Below are 17,670 nucleotides of genomic sequence, written 5' to 3'. Positions count from 1 at the left end.
CATAGACTTTGCAGGTAAGTGGTAGTGCACAAAAGGGCTCATTGGCATCCGGGAACTTTGCTGCCTGAGTGCATGCTCCACCCTTTGATCTTCTCCTGTCTTCCTGTGCCCACTCCAGGCCGAATGTGCAACTCTGTGAAATCTCTGCCCCAGGCACTGCAGGGATTGTTCACAAAGCCCAGTTATTAGCACATACCACAGTCTACACTGCCCTGCTGAACTGATGTAGAAAAAGTATCATGGAAAGACATCCTTTGCTAAGGCCCCATACAATTTCTGTTTGCTTGGACATGACAAAAGAAAACATTTTTGTAAGGACTGGTGGTACTGTGATGTCAATCCACAGATCAAAGTGTCACAGCTACAGAAACAAAGCTGTATCCATCCTTTAGCAGGTAGAGGTCTCTTAATGCAGGATCTGAGTTTTCTCCCAAGACCATGAGAAGGAAGCTGTGCTGTAACCTTCCTTAGCTCCAGATAATTGCCAACATCTTGCTGCATCATGTGGCAGGGAAACCATGATACTACAGGACAATAATACCACAACTGCCCCTTGTGTGTCCAGACAGGTATGGTAAAAGGACTCAACTGACACATGAAGAATAAGACTAGGCCACAGTGGTACTTAGGCATTCCTATAACATGCCAGTTTAAGTGAAGAGATTAAATAATAGCTGTGAGTCTGCAGTTCAAGTGTCTGTCTCAATAAGGCAGTGCAGGGACATCCTAAATAAGTGATCTAGTCCCTGGACTAATGATTGCTCCAGAAGAAGTAAATTTCTCATCATAATTGTGCTGCAAAATGTAATTCTTTAAAAAACTAAGCCACACATGGCAAGGAAAATTTGTATTATTTTTATCTAGCATAGAGATATTTTGATGAAAACCTTCCAAATCAGCACTAAAATGTCAAATTTCTCCTCTTAACAATGATGAAAGTATTACCTCTCTGGTTTTCTTCCACTGTTTAACTATTCACTATTTTTTCATTGTCTCTCATTGACTATAGCAAAGTCAGGACTTTATCCTGAATTTTTCTCCTGATGCTAATGATTAGCATGTACTTGTACTCACATAGGTAAAATGATAACATTTCTTACCATTAATTCATTTGTTTCAAGATACTGCTATCCCAACTGTGTATTTTACTCCTGAACATTGAAGATCTGCTTTCCTAATTATGTAAAATCAATGATAATTAAATATTTAGAAGCAAAAAGATAAAACCAAATGAAGACTTGGTAGACATTTTAAATAATAACATGTCTCTTTGTTACATCTACTTCACAGCGAGTCACAAATTAGACTAGTTATAGCCAAAAACAAAATGAGAGATGATGGAAACAAATTTAAAAAAACAACACCACCACAAACAAACAAACAAGACCCCACCATATATTAAAGATTCCACAGTAACTTCCTTCAAAAGCAAAAATTTCAGCAACTTTTAAACTGTAGTAAGTCATGTCTCCTGGTTGCTCTGCTAACCCTTTAGAAAAAGAGGGTTGACATTAAAAACAATGATCATATTCATCTGCAGGTGTCAAAATACTTCCAAAAATACATTATTAACACAATCTTCTGAGAAATGGTGCATTGCTGAGGCATTAAGATGAAGGAGAAATTGTTAGTGACAGAACCAGGAATTATAGTCCAGGCACCCAGTTACACAGTCCAGGCCCTTGTGTGCTGAACTACCCTATCTCTGGCAAATGACTTAGGCTTCTTAAGCTGCAATTTCCAAGTGATTTACTTAGCAATGTGAAACCATGCCACCCAACACAGACACCACTTCTGCCAGTTGCTCTGATTACAGTCACCTTCTGCCATTACACCTGAGAGCCCAGTGCTCAAACTGCTAAGCCTGTTTTGGGGGCTTATTAGAGGTGACAAACTGAGGTCATGTGTCAGGATGGAGAAACCACTCATTCTTCTTTGTTCTTATTCTTCCTCCTACTCCTACCCCTCCATCGTCCCATCAGTCACGCTCATAAGAGATTTTTAACTCACTACAATGAGCTCCCATGATACCCACTCTGCTAGAAAACATCATGTTAATCTGCTTGCTACAATGAAGCAGGGAAAACAGGAGAAAGTCCAACAGATTTCTAATGTTTCCTAGGTAAAGCAGCAAGGAACCTTGCATCCTTTAGCAGATAAGCTCTGCTCTCCCCCAGGGTAAAACAAATCACCATGTTTATACCCTCAGCACCTCGCACACCATGTCATGTGTCTGTCTGGAGCATGCAAGCACACAACACAGATCGCCTACATCCACGTGAAGCTCAGCGCTCCCTAGAAAGTTTGCATATGAATTACAGGACCGTGTCCGTGAGCTATACAGCCAAGGTGATCAGGACGCACTCAGCTTCCAAAACACGCACCAAACAATTACATGTGCCCTTGTAGCAAATGCAGTTCTTAAGAAATACTGGACTCACTGGTCATGTCCTGTAGATGTGTTCAAGGATTTTGCATGCACAGTGATGTAGCATTCATTAGATTGCCAGAACTCTGAAGATCCAGACAAATTTAGGCACTTCTCAAATTCTCATTTCTACACAGAGACTTATGAGAGGAAGTCTTACAAGGAGCCTTTCATACACTTAAACAAAGCAGAACTGACTGGGCATGTTTAAATGAGTTGTTATATTAAAAAGTACTGAACTGACACTGCTCTTAACCATGACTGGATGGGAAATGCAATTCCTGGAACATCCAGGCTTGAAAGATTTTGGTTTTATCAGGAATCAGAAGGAAAGGTCCTATTTCTGGGGACTTCCAGTATCTGAAGGGGGCCTACAAGAAAGCTGGGGAGGGATGTTTTAGGGTGTCAGGTAGTGATAAGAGTAGGGGGAATGGAAAAAAAAACCAAAAAACTTGAGATGGGTAGATTCAGATTGGATTTTAGGAAGAAGTTCTTCACCATGAGGGTGGTGAGACACTGGAACAGGTTGCCCAGGAAGATGGTAGAAGCCTCATCCCTGAAGGTTTTCAAGGCCAGGCTGGATGTGGCTCTGAGCAACCTGATCTAGTGTGAGGGGTCCCTGGCCATGGCAGGGGGGTTGGAACTAGATGATCCTTGAGGTCCCTTCCAACCCTAACAATACTATGATTCTATTACAAATGAAATTGTATTTTACAAGTACAATGCAGTAGCAAAATTACTTTTTTCAGAATAAAGTACATCAGTGATGTCTGATTAGAATGCTATTGAAAACTAGAAGTCAACAAGAAATAAGAAACTGGAACGAATCAAGAGAAGGGGAAAAATTAAATATCCCATTTTGACTTTGAGAAGTTTGGATTAATTTCTATTAAAATTTATGTTAAACTAGTTTCATTTCCCCAGAAAATGTTGAGATTTAACAAAGTGCTACAATGGACAGTAGCTGCTTTGCCACTGGTTAGGGAAAAGTATTGCCTCTGCAAATTTCAGGCTGCTCCGGTCTCTCTAGACCTACACTCCTGTTCCTCTCTAATTCCCATGTCCAATGGCCTCTCTCCCAGTGAGGAAGAGCTAGCTAACCAATATCCTTGCTCACAGCACAACCACACATGCTCAAAAATAGCCCCTTACTTGGTAGTGAACAATTCAGAAAAGTCCATCAAGCCATCACACTTACAAGGTTGAGGGTCTGTGCCCTGACAGAAGTGGTTCTGGGAGAGGTATTGAGCACTCTTTCAGTAAAGGCAGCAGCATGCTGATCACTGGCAAGCAGTGGTGAACCACACTGTTTATGGAAGGATGCTTGGCATGGACTTTTCTTGAAAGAAAACAAATACAGGTGCTACCTCAGCATAGTCAGACTGGTCAGGTTCCCTAAATACTCACCATGCATCAGATGTGTACCTCAGATGTGGCAGTCACACTGTATTTGCATCAGCTGTTCTGTCTCCTGGTTTCTGCAAGTCAATATTTTTCCTGTCTCTCCTCTTTCACATTTGTGATCCCTGGCATAAACTGAACCAAATCCCAGAGAATCAAATCTCTACTAAATCTGTTCTTGAAAATATGGCATCACTGGAATTGCTGTGTATCCTTGGAACTGAATCCACTGTTCCCCTATTTCAAGGAGAGGCTTCCTAGTTTATTAAGTACAAAGTATAACTGGGGCCCAGCTGTTTTGTATTAATTTGCTGATGCCCTGATACATTGTGAGTCTTATACATGGCTGACAGAGCTGTATGTTGCAGGCTAGAAGAGCTTATTAGCATCTAAAAATGTCACCAAGGGCAATGGAAATAACAGAAGGCTGTAAAATTTCTTAACTACAGAGATGAAACTATGAGGCCAATAATAAGAAGAAATCTATATACCAGACTCCCCAGAGGGACCTCAGGATGTGGTGAGAACTGCCTGATGTCTGAGAGTCACAGAGGGACTGAAACTCCCCAGCTAAGAGCTCTAAGGGGAAAAGACTTGGGCTGAAGGGCAAAGAGATGGTATTTTACAAAGACATCTAGGCCCTAGAGGTAAACTTTTTATTCTAGGTACTCTGCCTTACAAGTAAACTATTGGAGAACTACAAAGGAACCTTTAGAAAGGCAAAGGAGAGATGTTCTCTGGACTGACGCTCAGTCAAACACTCCATTTATCTTTGTGTCTTTCTTACCTCAAAGAAGCTCCAATCTTTCTGCAACAATGTTTGTCTCCTCAGGCAGTGAACAAGAGCACAAAATTAATAGCAGCAGTCATCTTTTCAGTTCTCTGAACAGAGCATTGAATGTGGCTCATGGGGCTATGCCAAGCTGGCATTTAACCAGGGCAATAAAGCTGTTGCTGGTAGATACTCATTATTAGCATGTGAAGACCCACATCCAAGAGAAAGATAGGACTTCTGCACTGCCTCAGAAGGAGAAAATGCAAAATACTGTATGGCGCAGTTAATTAAATCTGACAGAAAGCAAAGCTGGTTGTGATGAGTGGGTGAGGCTCCCCTGCTAGGCTATCTAGTCTGAGCTCTCTGCATGGGCCCCTCGAAAGTGGTCAGCACTGATCTAACCCAGTTCCCACTGAAGTCAATTAAAAAACTCTTCCTGACATCACTGGAAGAGCAACAAGGAGAGTTAGCAGGGGCACAAAGCCAGGCCAATGCTGAGACAATAAACTTGAAAACCAGGAAAGAGATGCCTGATGTATCCCCAAGAAGAAATGTAAAACATGCCCAAGAATTACAAAGGGCCTTTGTTAAAGAAGCAGCAATTTGTCCAGTGGAAGCCTGAGAGATGCTCTCAACATCCACTTGAGCCCAGGGATTCTCACACAAAGCCATCAACAGAAACAGCCATTAAAGTAGAGAGAATTGCACACATCCCAGCAGCCACTCATTTCTCTTGGAGATGGTGCAGCTCACCCTCATGGAAATTTAAACAAGTTTTCCCTGATAGCCTACAGATCCCCACAGATCTAGCTTGGTCTTGCCAGATGCACAGAAAACCCTGTCTCTGCATCACTTCACCAACTCCTGACCTGTCCTTTATCTTTCTAATAACATCAAGGGTTTCACACATCGAGGGTATACCCAGCTGCCATCTCCTCAGAAACATCAATGCAGAGCAGACCATAAGGATAACACCTTTCATCTTTATAGCTCTATTTACCATCTTCTGATTTCTATTGACTGATTTTTGGATTTGTGGGGGTTTTTTTGATCAGGAAGACCATATATCTCCCTGCCTGGCCCCCATCAGCTGTAATCCTGCTGACACTTCACATATCGTACAAAGGAAAAGAAGGTTGATTGCAAGCACGGAATGGCTGTTTGCCAAAGCACAACTCCCAGAGCAGCCCTGATGCTTTTGATTCCTTATGATTTCTGATTAACCACAGTATTCTGACTTCAGAGTACCACAGCAGAGAAGCCTAAACTGACCTCAGCCCATTCAGTCCCTAGTTTAGCAAAAAAGAACTACGTAGAGGCCAGCAACAGAAAATAATGCTAATAAAATTATGGCCAGGGGTCTCCATCCTTCTTTCTCCAAGTGCTTTCTTCTCTTGTAAGGTATTAAGCCAAGACACCTGCTTGAAGTGAAGACTCCTAAAATAAGTGTTGAACTAGGAGGCATCTCCCATGTCTAGAGCAGAGTTGCTAATTACAGAATCACAAAATCCCAGAATGTTAGGGGCTGGAAGGGACCTTGAGAAATGATCTAGTCCAATCCCCCTGCCAAAGCAGGATCACCTATACCAAGTGACACAGGAACTCATGCAGGCAGGTCTTGACTATTTCCAGAGAGGGAGATGCCACAATTCCCCTGGGCAGCCCACAAAAACAGAGAAAGGGTCAGGAAACTATCAAACTTGCAATAAGCTTCAGGACAGGACTTGTAAGAAATGTGAGAGAGTAAACAAAATGCATCAAGCCTTCTAGTACTATAGTAATATGAATTTCTCAGAGCTTTGAGGAGGATAATTGCATGCCTAAAACACAACAGCACAGCCAAGGGCAGACAGTGCAGTAAGCACGGGGCTGGGGCACAAGACATCTGTAAGAACCTGTGTTCATAGAGGCATGTGAGGAATAAATGCTTCCTGTGCCATCTATCAGCTCTCTCCACTGCAGCTGTGAGTGGAATTATCCACAGATCAAGCCATCTTCAAGGATCAGTAAGGGCTGAATTGACTGTGTTTGCACCATTGCTGCATGCACCTTTGGGAACACTCTGTATTTTTCCTATTATGACCAATGCCCATAAGGAAACTGGCACCACAAAAAGGTTGCACAATCCTCATCAACTTAAAAGGAGAAAGCCAGACACACCTATTCCTTCCTCAGCGTTGGAGGCGCAAAAGAACTAATGCTAACACGCACAAATAACAGGTCTAGAGGAAGTCTCTCAAATTCCAGTCTGGGATACTATCAGGATAGACTTTTAATACTGCATTTTACAAATCATGTAAATTGTTAAGATGAAGAGGTTCTCCAGCTAAGGCTCCCTTTTTAAAAATCCAGGGAAAACCTTTACAGTGAAAAATCAGTAATTCCACATGAACACACAGGTGTTTGGCAGATTGGAAAGGAAAGAAGTTTACCGATAGAGTATGAGATTTCATTAACATGTTGCTATGGTGAATTCAAGTGAAAATCAAAAGCTTCAACACCATCATGACCCCATCACTGAATTATAAGAAAATATAGTAAAACTGGGGGTGGTACATTATCAATAGTTTCTCAACTTTTTAATCTAAATATTTTTCAGGTTAAAAAAAAAATAAATAATCACCAGAAGTAACCCTCCCCACAGTTTCTATTTTGGCAAAGGAGCTGTTGCATCCAAAACCATAAAAATTCCTAACCATCTTTTACAATTTCTATCCCCTTAGCTCTTGCATCTGGCAGTTCATTTAATGGTCTGGGAGGTTTAAGATAACATTTAAGGCTAAACTGAGTCAGTCTGGGAAAGGCTGTATTTATATAATTGCAGTATGGTGTGGGGGCAGTGCTGTATTTTATAACACACTCACCATTAGCCTAATTCTGAAGTCAGATGTAGTCAGCTACCGCCGCCCTGCTATGAGTAACTCAGTGAGGTCTCTCTTCATACAGCACCTTACATCATGCAGGCTTTAAGACTCAGCTTCTTTCTAGCCTTTGTGTTTTCCCAGCCTGGACACCAGCATGCCAACCCACTGCCAGCCTCTAACCCTTGCTGTGATGGAATATTAAAGAGCACAGTTTCTTGTTTCAGCTGTCACTCCCATGCTGGTGGGGTTTTGCCACAACATTTCTTACTTGTTTCAATCCTGCACATTCCATCCACCAGACCATATGAGTGAGTGCAGAGGAAGCACAGCTAACTAGCTGGGTATACAACAGACTGCTTTATCCAGCTGTATCAAATTTTTTTTAATTTAAGTCACTTTCTGCAATGTTTCTCCAACAGAGTCACATAAGAGCAGACATTAGGGACACCCAACAGAAATAATTGCTGTCATAGCCCTCCCTTTCCAATCAGTGAGAAGTTTAAGAGGATGTCTCTCTTCAGCAGGAATCTGGGACCAGGGATTTGGCACACAAAGGAGCGCCCAGTGAAATGCTGATGTGCCAGGATGCAGAGGGAACACATTCTTAATTCACAGGGTCCAGCACCTCGTGGAATGCACAAATAAAAGCCCTGTTAGGATAGCAATTTCAGCTCTCTTTTGAGTCCATCATTTCCACTGGTTACCCTCTCCTCTTGATTAGAAGGAAATGCAGGTTCCCCCACCCCAGCCAGGAGCAAGGCTGCCTGTGTTGCAGGAAGGCAGGTGAATGTGACTCTGCTAGGGGAGTGGCAGCAGTTTCACACCAACTGACTGAAAAAACTTGTCTGAAACTGCTCTGAGAAGATCCAATGAGACTGAGGTAGTGGGTGGGGACTGCCAGCAACTTTTTACTTCCAGGGAAAGGAAACACTGTGAAGGAACACGTATGATTGAGGAAAGAGTCCATAACACTAGAATGGTGTATGATCTCTTTCATTAGGTTCTTTTTCCACTAACCACTTTTTGTGGTGCTTTGTTGCCAGCCAGGGTTAAAGCACACCACCTTCATCTCCTGTTAAAACTCCCCTTTCTTTGTCATCATCATTCCCTTGGTTTCTCTGCCTTTGCAAACACTCTCCTACCCTCTCTTGTCTTCTTCAGTTTCTTTTTAAATTCCCACTGTGGGTTTCTCTCCCCTTTCAGTTCATTGCTGGGACCATCACACCTGAAGAGCTGTTGGTCTGTACCACTCTGGAAAAGGTATGCACTGTCTTCCCTGCTCAGGAGTCCTACACTTTCAGTGCCCAAGCACAACCTCTTGTCTCTACTCCCTTTACTTCAGCAACATGGTCTCTTTCACATGCTAGACTTGTCTTATGCCATCTGAGACTTGGCAAGAGAAAAATTTATGTAGATATCAGTGGCAACCAGCAAGTACATAAACAAACGTTTGCTTTCAAGATTTAGTTAAGTGAAAATGGCAGTGGTAAGACCCAGGACTGACACTGATTTTTGCCCTGCTGACTTCATGCTGAATCCATTAAGGAAGGTTTCCTGCTTATCTAGCAAGACTTCTGCATACCTGGGCCAGAGCTTTCCAATCTGGCATCCAGAGCTCTGCTGCAATTCATTGTGGCCAAATCAGCTGGCAACAGCTCATCAAAAATGCTTCGGGAATTTGTTATGAGATGAGATAGAGCTTCAGGGAGATCAGGACATTTCTCTGTCTCATGGTCCCTTAGCCCTCTGTGACTTCTTGGCTCACAAGATATTTATTACCCTGGGCTCACTCTTGTGTCACTCAACAGAGGCCCTGGCCCTGAGCTGCTGTGGCACTTGACATAGTAAGAGCCCCCGGAAGGGACTGGCTTACCTTCCACGAGGCATGTGAAGTTGCTGTGCCATGCCTCATCCAAGGACAAGGTTACAGTACACCTTAGCAAGGTGAATCCTGGTCACTGCTAACTTAACCAACACATCATCCATTTTCTTCTTCTCTAAAAATATCATAGTCCTGTTTAAAAGAAAAAAAGGAAAAAAGTTTTCAGGAAAGGAGCTCTGAACAGAAGGGATGCTAGAAAGACTGATTGCTCCTGAGAAGTGTGGGTTTGAGGCATACAAACCAATGTGCTGTGTTATATCACAGTCAGGGAACCCCTCTTGTAGCAAGGCTATGTTCAGACACTTCCAGCCTGTCTTGGCTGCATGCCCACATCCCATGAGGTTGCTGTCTTTGATCCTGCATAGCTTGTGAACCTTCTCTGCAGCCTGCATAAAAGCCCTGGAGGTGGATGCAGATATCTCGAGGTGCAGGCTCTGTCACTGGGCAGCCTGGAGCGGTGGGTCTGGCTCATCCAGAGGCAGTACTTACTCCTCTTCAAAAAGGCACATTTAGGACCGCCTCTAAACAGGAATGGCTGACACTGCAAGCCTGTATTTTAAACCAGTTCAGATCAAACACTAAGGAAATGCCAAACCAAAGAGCTTTCTATTTCCTCTGCTTCCCCTGTAATCCACCTGACTGTCTGCCGGTGCCTGGGAGCACTGCCGACCTAAAGTTACCAACCTCTTTTCACACTTGGGAGAGCTGGTTTTATCTGTCCTGTCACTGATGGCCTCCAGCTCAAAAGCTTCCTACACAACCCACCTTTAATAAATTAGGGCAATTACTCTGGGCTTCTCAATGATAATTGCTAATAAAACTCACCAGATTTTACTCAAAAGATATTAAAGGGTTGGAAGCAGAAACAGACAGAAACTAAAGAGAAAAGAAAAAGCAGGACAGAAATAATAACCCTTGTTCCATTCATGTGTCATCCACCACTGCTGAGTTTTTGTTCTCAGAGTCACATATTTCAGAGGTGAATACTTGCCTACTGTCTCCAGTGGGGGAATGCCTCATGCCTGCTGCTTTGGAAAACTGGGTGGTTGTTTTTGAAGTTAGTTACAAGATCTCCCAGAACCTAAGAAAAAAAAACAACAGGAAAGCCTCAGTCTTGGATTTACAAAGAATCAGCAAGACATCAACAGAAGACAAATTCACAGGAAGCCAAAGTTTCATCCTTATTTTCTCTGAGAGGAACCCCTTCCAACACTTTCTTTTCCAAAGAAATTTTAATGCACAGAAGCAATGACTTCTGAAGCCAGGATAGTCTTAGATGTTCTCTTAAGGCACTGTGGACATCAATACTTCTATATGGTGTAGGTTCAAGACAGTAGAGGAATTATTCAGACTGTCAGGCACTCTGTGGACAAAAATAGACATAAGGATGACTTAGGCATCTCTCAGAGGCAACACAGATGGCAGGAACCCCCAAACACAGCAACTAGGAGCAGGAATAGCCATCTTTGCTTCTGTTACTAGGTTATCAAAAGATCTACAACATCAGCTGAAGGACTGCACAACCATTGGATGTGTCTGTCATATAGGAACAGGAGGCTGATAAAGGACTAGGTGGGTCACCAAGCCCTGTCTCCAAGTTATCTGTCTGTCGGTTTAACTGGGAGCAAATTATAGGTATCACTTCTGAGAACATGAAATGGTATCAGCATGTCTTGCCTCCAGTGTGTCTCTACTCGTAGCACATAGCCAGTACTACACAGGAAAGCAAAAAACCCTCTGAAACTAAATTATATCTTGGATGAAGGAGGAGGGATTTTATTCCTGGGCAGGCCACTAGCAACAGGCCTGAGCATGGGATTTATGTGGGGCAGATATAGGAAAACAAATGGCTACGCAATCTTCTTTCGTATTCTCTCAAACACATCACCATATCACAAACCCAATGATCATTATCTCAAGTGTAATTTTATATCATTATGATTCCATTTTGTAGTTACAAAATCCCTCTCACAAGCTCGCAGATCTCCATCTTCTGAAAAAAAAAAAAAACAACAAAACATTTTCTTGCCTGCTTCCACTACTTCCTAGCAGAAAACCATTCCAAAACTTTCCTCCCCAGGAGGGGAAAGACAGTCCTTGCTACATTTGATCTGAAATATAGCACATACCAAGTCTGGAACTAGACCAGGCGGGTAACAGAGAAAATGGGAGGATTTGAAAGAAGAAGCAGTATCAGAAAGCTCTTCACACTGTAATGTCTCCCTGCTCCTCCAAATCATCTAAGATGTTAAAACAATTAAGGATGAACTTCAACACCAAACAGGAGCTGAAATTGTATTTTGTAATTCTATTTTCCCTCCTTGTCTTTATACTTCAGTAGATCAATATCCTGAATTCCTGCTTCTGCATGCTAAGTGCCTCTTCTTTTAGCTTTTCTAATGCTAACACTGCATCTGGGCAATCCTGACAAACAAGCCACTTCTCTTCAGGGGAGATAATGAACCTAAATAAAACAGTATTGTAGAAGTGGAGAATCAGTATATGTTACCCACCAAAAGGCAGGACTTAATTTAGGGGCACTGCACAGCAGAACACACTGAAAAATCTCTCCTGACAGGTCTTGTCCAGCACTTAAAAGCTGGCAACTATTAACCAGAGCCCCCTTGATGCAGGAGACATAACCCTATATTGCAATACATCCAAACTCCTTTTTGTTTCAGTCTGTTTCTGTACTTGCTACACCAGCAGATGGTATGAGCCATATTAAGGTGTCATGACCCATGGAGTGGCCTCCTTGTCCTTTACCAGCCAAGAAAAAGGGGATCATTTTGTAAATTGCAGCCCAGAGCACCACAACTGAATCTATAATCTTTGTGTATGGAATTATGCTGATGGGTTTATTTATTAATTATTCCTTGTACAATGAAAGAACCATCTGTCAACCCATGGATGTAAAACAAAGCAATTTCTTGAGGCCACCAATCCTCCAATAGTCTTTTCTTCAATCCAGGTAAATTAGCCCCTCTTTATATTAGATTTTCATGAACTGAGACATAAGTAATCATTAAGTAAGTCAATTAATTATTGGAGACTATTATATACTCCAGAAAGTCACTGCAGTTTCTAACAATCATGGTCTGTAACTCTGCAACACTCTCCCAAGGCATACAACCCTCCAACACAGCAACTCTTAAACTATTTCCCTGGCATCCCCACTTCCACTCTGCAAGGTAGCAAATGTGGTCACACACCCTTACTTGGGAATTGCTTTCCTAGCACATTTTCCTCCTGTTGTAACATGTTCCTAGCACCTAAGAGTCATCTGAACCTGCTTTGCAAAGTACTTAGAAATGAAGTCTTAATGCCATGTGACCCACAGTACAAACTAACATCCAAAAGACTTGGTCACAACTACTTGCTGCTCTGTATTGCAAGCAGAAATGACTGGATACTCAGGTTACTGTTGGGAAATGGCATTAAGGGGTGGTAATTTGATTCAGGGCACTCACGTAGATTTGACATTGGAGGTGGTAGCAATGATTTATTCAAATTAGAGCATTACCTTGAGGAGACAAATTATTTTATGACCCCATTGCAGCAGGACTGGATACAACAACCATCTTGAAAAGGAGCCTGCAGTGATGCCATGCCATGTTAACAGTGCATGCCTGTAAGGCTGGGGGGAAGTGGGTTCAAATCCTCCCAGAAAATCTCTTTACATAATCAGAGAAGGCTATGTCCTGGAGAGCATAGAGGCCAACAGGACACAAGAGGTAAATGGTGAAACCAAGGGGGTTTTCACCTTAGTATTCTGTACATGAGTTGGGCCTTGCTCATATGCAGAATCGAGATTCTGACACAAAAGATTGCCTTATGATTTGAGATTTGTTGGGGCAAGCTCTGTGCACCCCTAAAGTATTGCACTCACAAAATCAAAGATTTGTGTTTCTTTTCCAGGGCAATTTTTTTTCTGTGTAAAAAGATAGAAGAGCAGGTCCATGAGAAACTCATCTAGTTTCTTCTTCCTAAATGGAAGGTAGAAAGGCAACTGTGAAGTCTACAGATGTGCAGATATAGATACCAACACATCACCATGAAAAAGAACAAAATCTTTGCTCAAAGGCCTGCATTATACTGAATGTTAGCTTCACAGTTGAGAACTAAACATAGCAAGCACTCCACCCCACATTAAGACGCTGAAGGCTTTTAGAGAATTCCTAATAGACTCCAATAAATATGCTGGAGTGCATTGAACTGGGTATTACCAGACATATTTCTGAGAAGTGTGTTTTCTGCACTGAACATGCTGGAAGAGTGGCATTCAAATTCAAAGGAAAAGGGAAACAACTCAGGCACCTCTCCCCTTCTGAAAGGAAAGGACAGTACAGCTAAGGCTCAGAAAGGTCTACAGATATATTTCTAAGTCAAAGGCAATGCAGCTACAGTATGGCCCTTGTGATCTCAGGGATAGGCCTCTGAGATATAATGCTGGTAAGTCACAGCAGCACATAATGAGCCCTGTAGCTCTGATGGGAACAGCAGCAGCACAGAAAGGCAGCCCAAATTCCCAGTCACGTTAGCACTCCTGGTGTTGTGGATGCAGTCACTAACAATGGATATAAAGTCTTGGATATTTAGGGCTAGGTTCTTGGCTTCCCTTAGGTAACAGAATAGAAAGCTTTTGAGCAGGTGATAGGATTATTTCTCTAAATGTCAAGGACAACATGCATTTGGTATTGTTTCCACTGAACCTCACAGATGAGAGATTTTCAACCTCTGGTATTTCATATTCTACTTCTCATAAACCCTTGTCCCTCCACTGCCAGCTATACACACCTAATTCTCAAAACAAACTCCAAATGACATACCTCATAAATGCTGCAAATGGTAACATGTGACTCATTTGCCACTTTCAAAGGGAAAGCAGAATGTGAAAACATACACAGAACAAAGAGAATATTTCCCCCCAAAAGATGCGAGTATTAGTAGAAACAGCTTTCTAACTTCTATGGGCAATGACTTGCTGATACTAGCAATCACTTACATCCGACATCATCCAATGTCACATTCATGCTCTACCCACTTGGATAGCCTATGCAGTTTTTCTTTTTTGTCATCCAGACTTCTTTCAGGGAGCACAGAACTGCAATCAGCTTGGAAGATGCTAGCTGTTGACCAATACACAGCATTTAAGTGCAGTGGTAATTCCAGTCTGAGAACACTAAGATTATCTGCCTGGTATGTATTTGCTTCATTGCACACAGTTTCAAAAGGACAGGCAGTAAAATGTGTTTGGAACATACTCTTAACTAACTTTCAACTATTATAACTACAAAACAGGCTGGGGATGTTGAGAGAAATAGGACACTTCACCTCTAAGGTTGCGTCTGAAGTTGCTCTTTCAGTTTCTAATACTACAACTATGTTATTTAGATCAAAGAGGTTCTAAGTAATGGATGAAAGTCATCTGTACCATGTTGGGAATTTATAAAATTAATAATAATAGTAATAATAATTTAATCTTTGAAGTGTCTTACACAGATTAATTAATTACCTCACAATAATTTTGCAGAAGATGAGAATTATTACCTTGTTCTGAGCAATCTGGAAACAGCAACAAAGATGCTGAATGACTTTGCCAAAGTCATACCAGGGTAGTGCTTGAGCTAGCATTCAACACCAGGCATGTCTGGCTCTGTTTTTGTGTTCATCCACCCTGTTGAAATGACAGCTGGCTTCCTGTTTCATGTGTTTTGTTCAGACATGATCTTCAGACAATGGATGAAAATATTCCTACCCAAATGATCTTGTTTCTTTTTGAGCTGAAGTAGTTGAATTGAAGTATCTTCACAAGCATTTCCTGAAAGAGAAAAAAAATTCCTTCCTTAAACTTTTCCTCAGTTCCTGGATTGGAGCTGAATATGATCATGCAGTAGCAAGAGTTTAAAGAATTAAAATCAGTAGAAACAAGCCACCATCCTATGATACAAAGGCATGTCTGTTGGCCTCTGACACTGAGTAAACATCTGGGTTGTGGTGAGGTCATTGTGAGATGGTGCTTGCAAAAACAGAAGCACAGAGTAAAAGGGCTTCCCCAGGTCTTCATGCTCTCTCTCCTGCCACCATATGCACTGCATTATATAAACCCTTCAAGCAATTAGTGGCTTCAAGAAAACTTTAAATGTAAACCTCCCCATTCCAGATTTTCTTTGGGATTGTTGGCATCAGAGAGAGGCAGAGGTCACCAAGGAGTTCACACCTCTCCCTGAAGAGCTACCAGGCAGAGTCAGCAGCGTTCCCAAGCCCAGCAGAGAAGTTGGCTAGGGCTGCTGAGACACAGACCACGAAAGACACCTGCAGTATCCGTGTGACCAGAAGTGAGGCAAGTAGCCTGGGTCCACCATGACAAAGGCCTGGAAAATGCCCAGCAGGGCAGAAGGCAGCAGAAGTCAGAGTGACTGTCCCACCACTGCCTTGCTCCACTATGCTCCTTGCCCAATGCTTGAGCAAAGATCTGGAGGGATAGTTTCAGTATTGGGGATATTTTGCCCATGTATAACACCAGCAATAGGGAACATGAATCTTGTGGACCTCCACCTACAGGCACACCTGTGGTGGCATTTGGCCTTTGAATCCAACAGTGATGCTCCAGTGCATGGTGCACATTTCTGAAACATGGCAAGACTCACTGACACACACTTTCAGCCATGTGTCTGTAGTGTGTTCAGATCAAAAGCAGGATGGAGTAAATGCATATTTGTGATCTTCTCTGTTAAAATGATGCCACTGTGCAGCAGTTAAGGAGCTCCAGTCTCAAATGGCAGGTGGGGGGGAGGTTAATTTTAAAAAAACAAAAAACAACAAAAACAACAAAACCCACCACCACCACTAAGATGTTGTTCTGCAGTTGATGTTTGTGTACAATAATAATATACTCTGATTTTAACTCGCTTGGAAGTGCTCTATCAAGACCTAATTCCTCGTAATTTGAAACTAAGCATCATTCTTTTACCTTGAAGATTCATGTGTGTTAGTACCATCTTTCCAGTAACACACACCCGGAATATAGCGTATATGTCATCATTTTATGCCCAAGTTCTCAGCCCAAAAAAGTATTTCTAATGCAGGCACTGTGCATATGAGCCACTGTCTATCTTTCTCCAGTCTGCTTTTCACCCAGCTGTTGTTTGCAAGTGAGTTGTTTGAAAAGAAGTTATCTGAGATTGAAGTTGGCAGCCAGAAGGAAAAATACCTTCTGTCCTTTTTTATGTCTTTCACGTTATGGATAAATAATTGGAAATTTGGTAAGGAACATCTTTTTTTTCCCCACTTTTTGCCAATGAATCAGTAAAGACTGAAACATCAAATGGAGCCATGCATATACAGCACGTTGCTTTTATTTGTTTGGGGGTGTTTATAATATTTATGCAACTATAGAGACGAAGTATCAGGAGAAAGGAAACTTTGTTTCAAAAAAGGAATATGTTATGCATTTTCCTGGTATTCAGAGAACTTCAAATAAGCAACAGCTAGATCCTTCAAGGGACACTGGACACAACTATTAGTGACAGCATTTTGCCATATCTGTTTGGGGGTTTCATTAAATCTATTTGTCCTTTCTTAATTAGCAAGACGGATTTGCAAACCCTTTATTATTTGCAAGTCACCTTTACAGCAAAATTACAGTTATTGCTGAAATCCTTCTGCCTACAAATTTAAACTGAGTGAACCTTTAAGGCTTTCTTTGACTTTTTTCCAGGTACCATTCAGCCAGACAGCCACAAGGCTCTCACAGATTCTTGTTCAATCTAATTTGGTAGTAGAGTGCTGGATACATCAAAAAAATTTCACATCAGCAGCCAGCAGTCCATGTGATGGTCAGACCACAGAGAAGAACATTAGGAAACCATGGCTCTAATCCTTTGACATGAAGTGGTTATTTCAACTTGTCTGTTCCAGTTTTTGGTTACAGCTTTCTAGTACTGCTTTACAAGTCTTGGATGAAAAGGGTCATGCAAATGCTGTACCTTCATGTTACACACAAGAGTTTATGAACCATGAAAGAAAAATAGAAAAGGTGGCAGTACAGCATAGCAAGGCCTACCAACACATCACAGTAGGGTGAAAATACCACTCCTGTGTCTTCAAAATACAGCTCAGCTGCTTACCCCTAATATGAATGGCTGAATGACTCCTTGGCAAGTCTGCTCCCTGGCTGGGTCAGTGGCACAGGTCCCTGCCCTGCCCGTGCCATGAGGCCTCTTGCAGCCCCCAGGATCTGCTGCAGAGGCAAAAGTAAGCAGCAGCAACACAATGGAACTGAGAAAGGTCAGAAAGCTCACAGATAGCATGTAGCATG

The 17,670-nt window shown here is 42.1% G+C and overlaps 1 pseudogene; it reads right to left on the bottom strand.

Moving 5' to 3' along the window:
• Nucleotides 1–1,978: 1,978 nt before the first annotated feature.
• LOC104303258 (uncharacterized) lies at nt 1,979–16,351 on the bottom strand (annotated as a pseudogene).
• Nucleotides 16,352–17,670: the final 1,319 nt, after the last annotated feature.

Source organism: Dryobates pubescens, chromosome 5 (genome assembly GCF_014839835.1).
Source record: "Dryobates pubescens isolate bDryPub1 chromosome 5, bDryPub1.pri, whole genome shotgun sequence".
NCBI classification, from domain to species: Eukaryota; Metazoa; Chordata; class Aves; order Piciformes; family Picidae; genus Dryobates; species Dryobates pubescens.
Note: the sequence above shows the minus strand (reverse complement) of the source record. Positions and strands in the feature narration are given on the sequence as shown.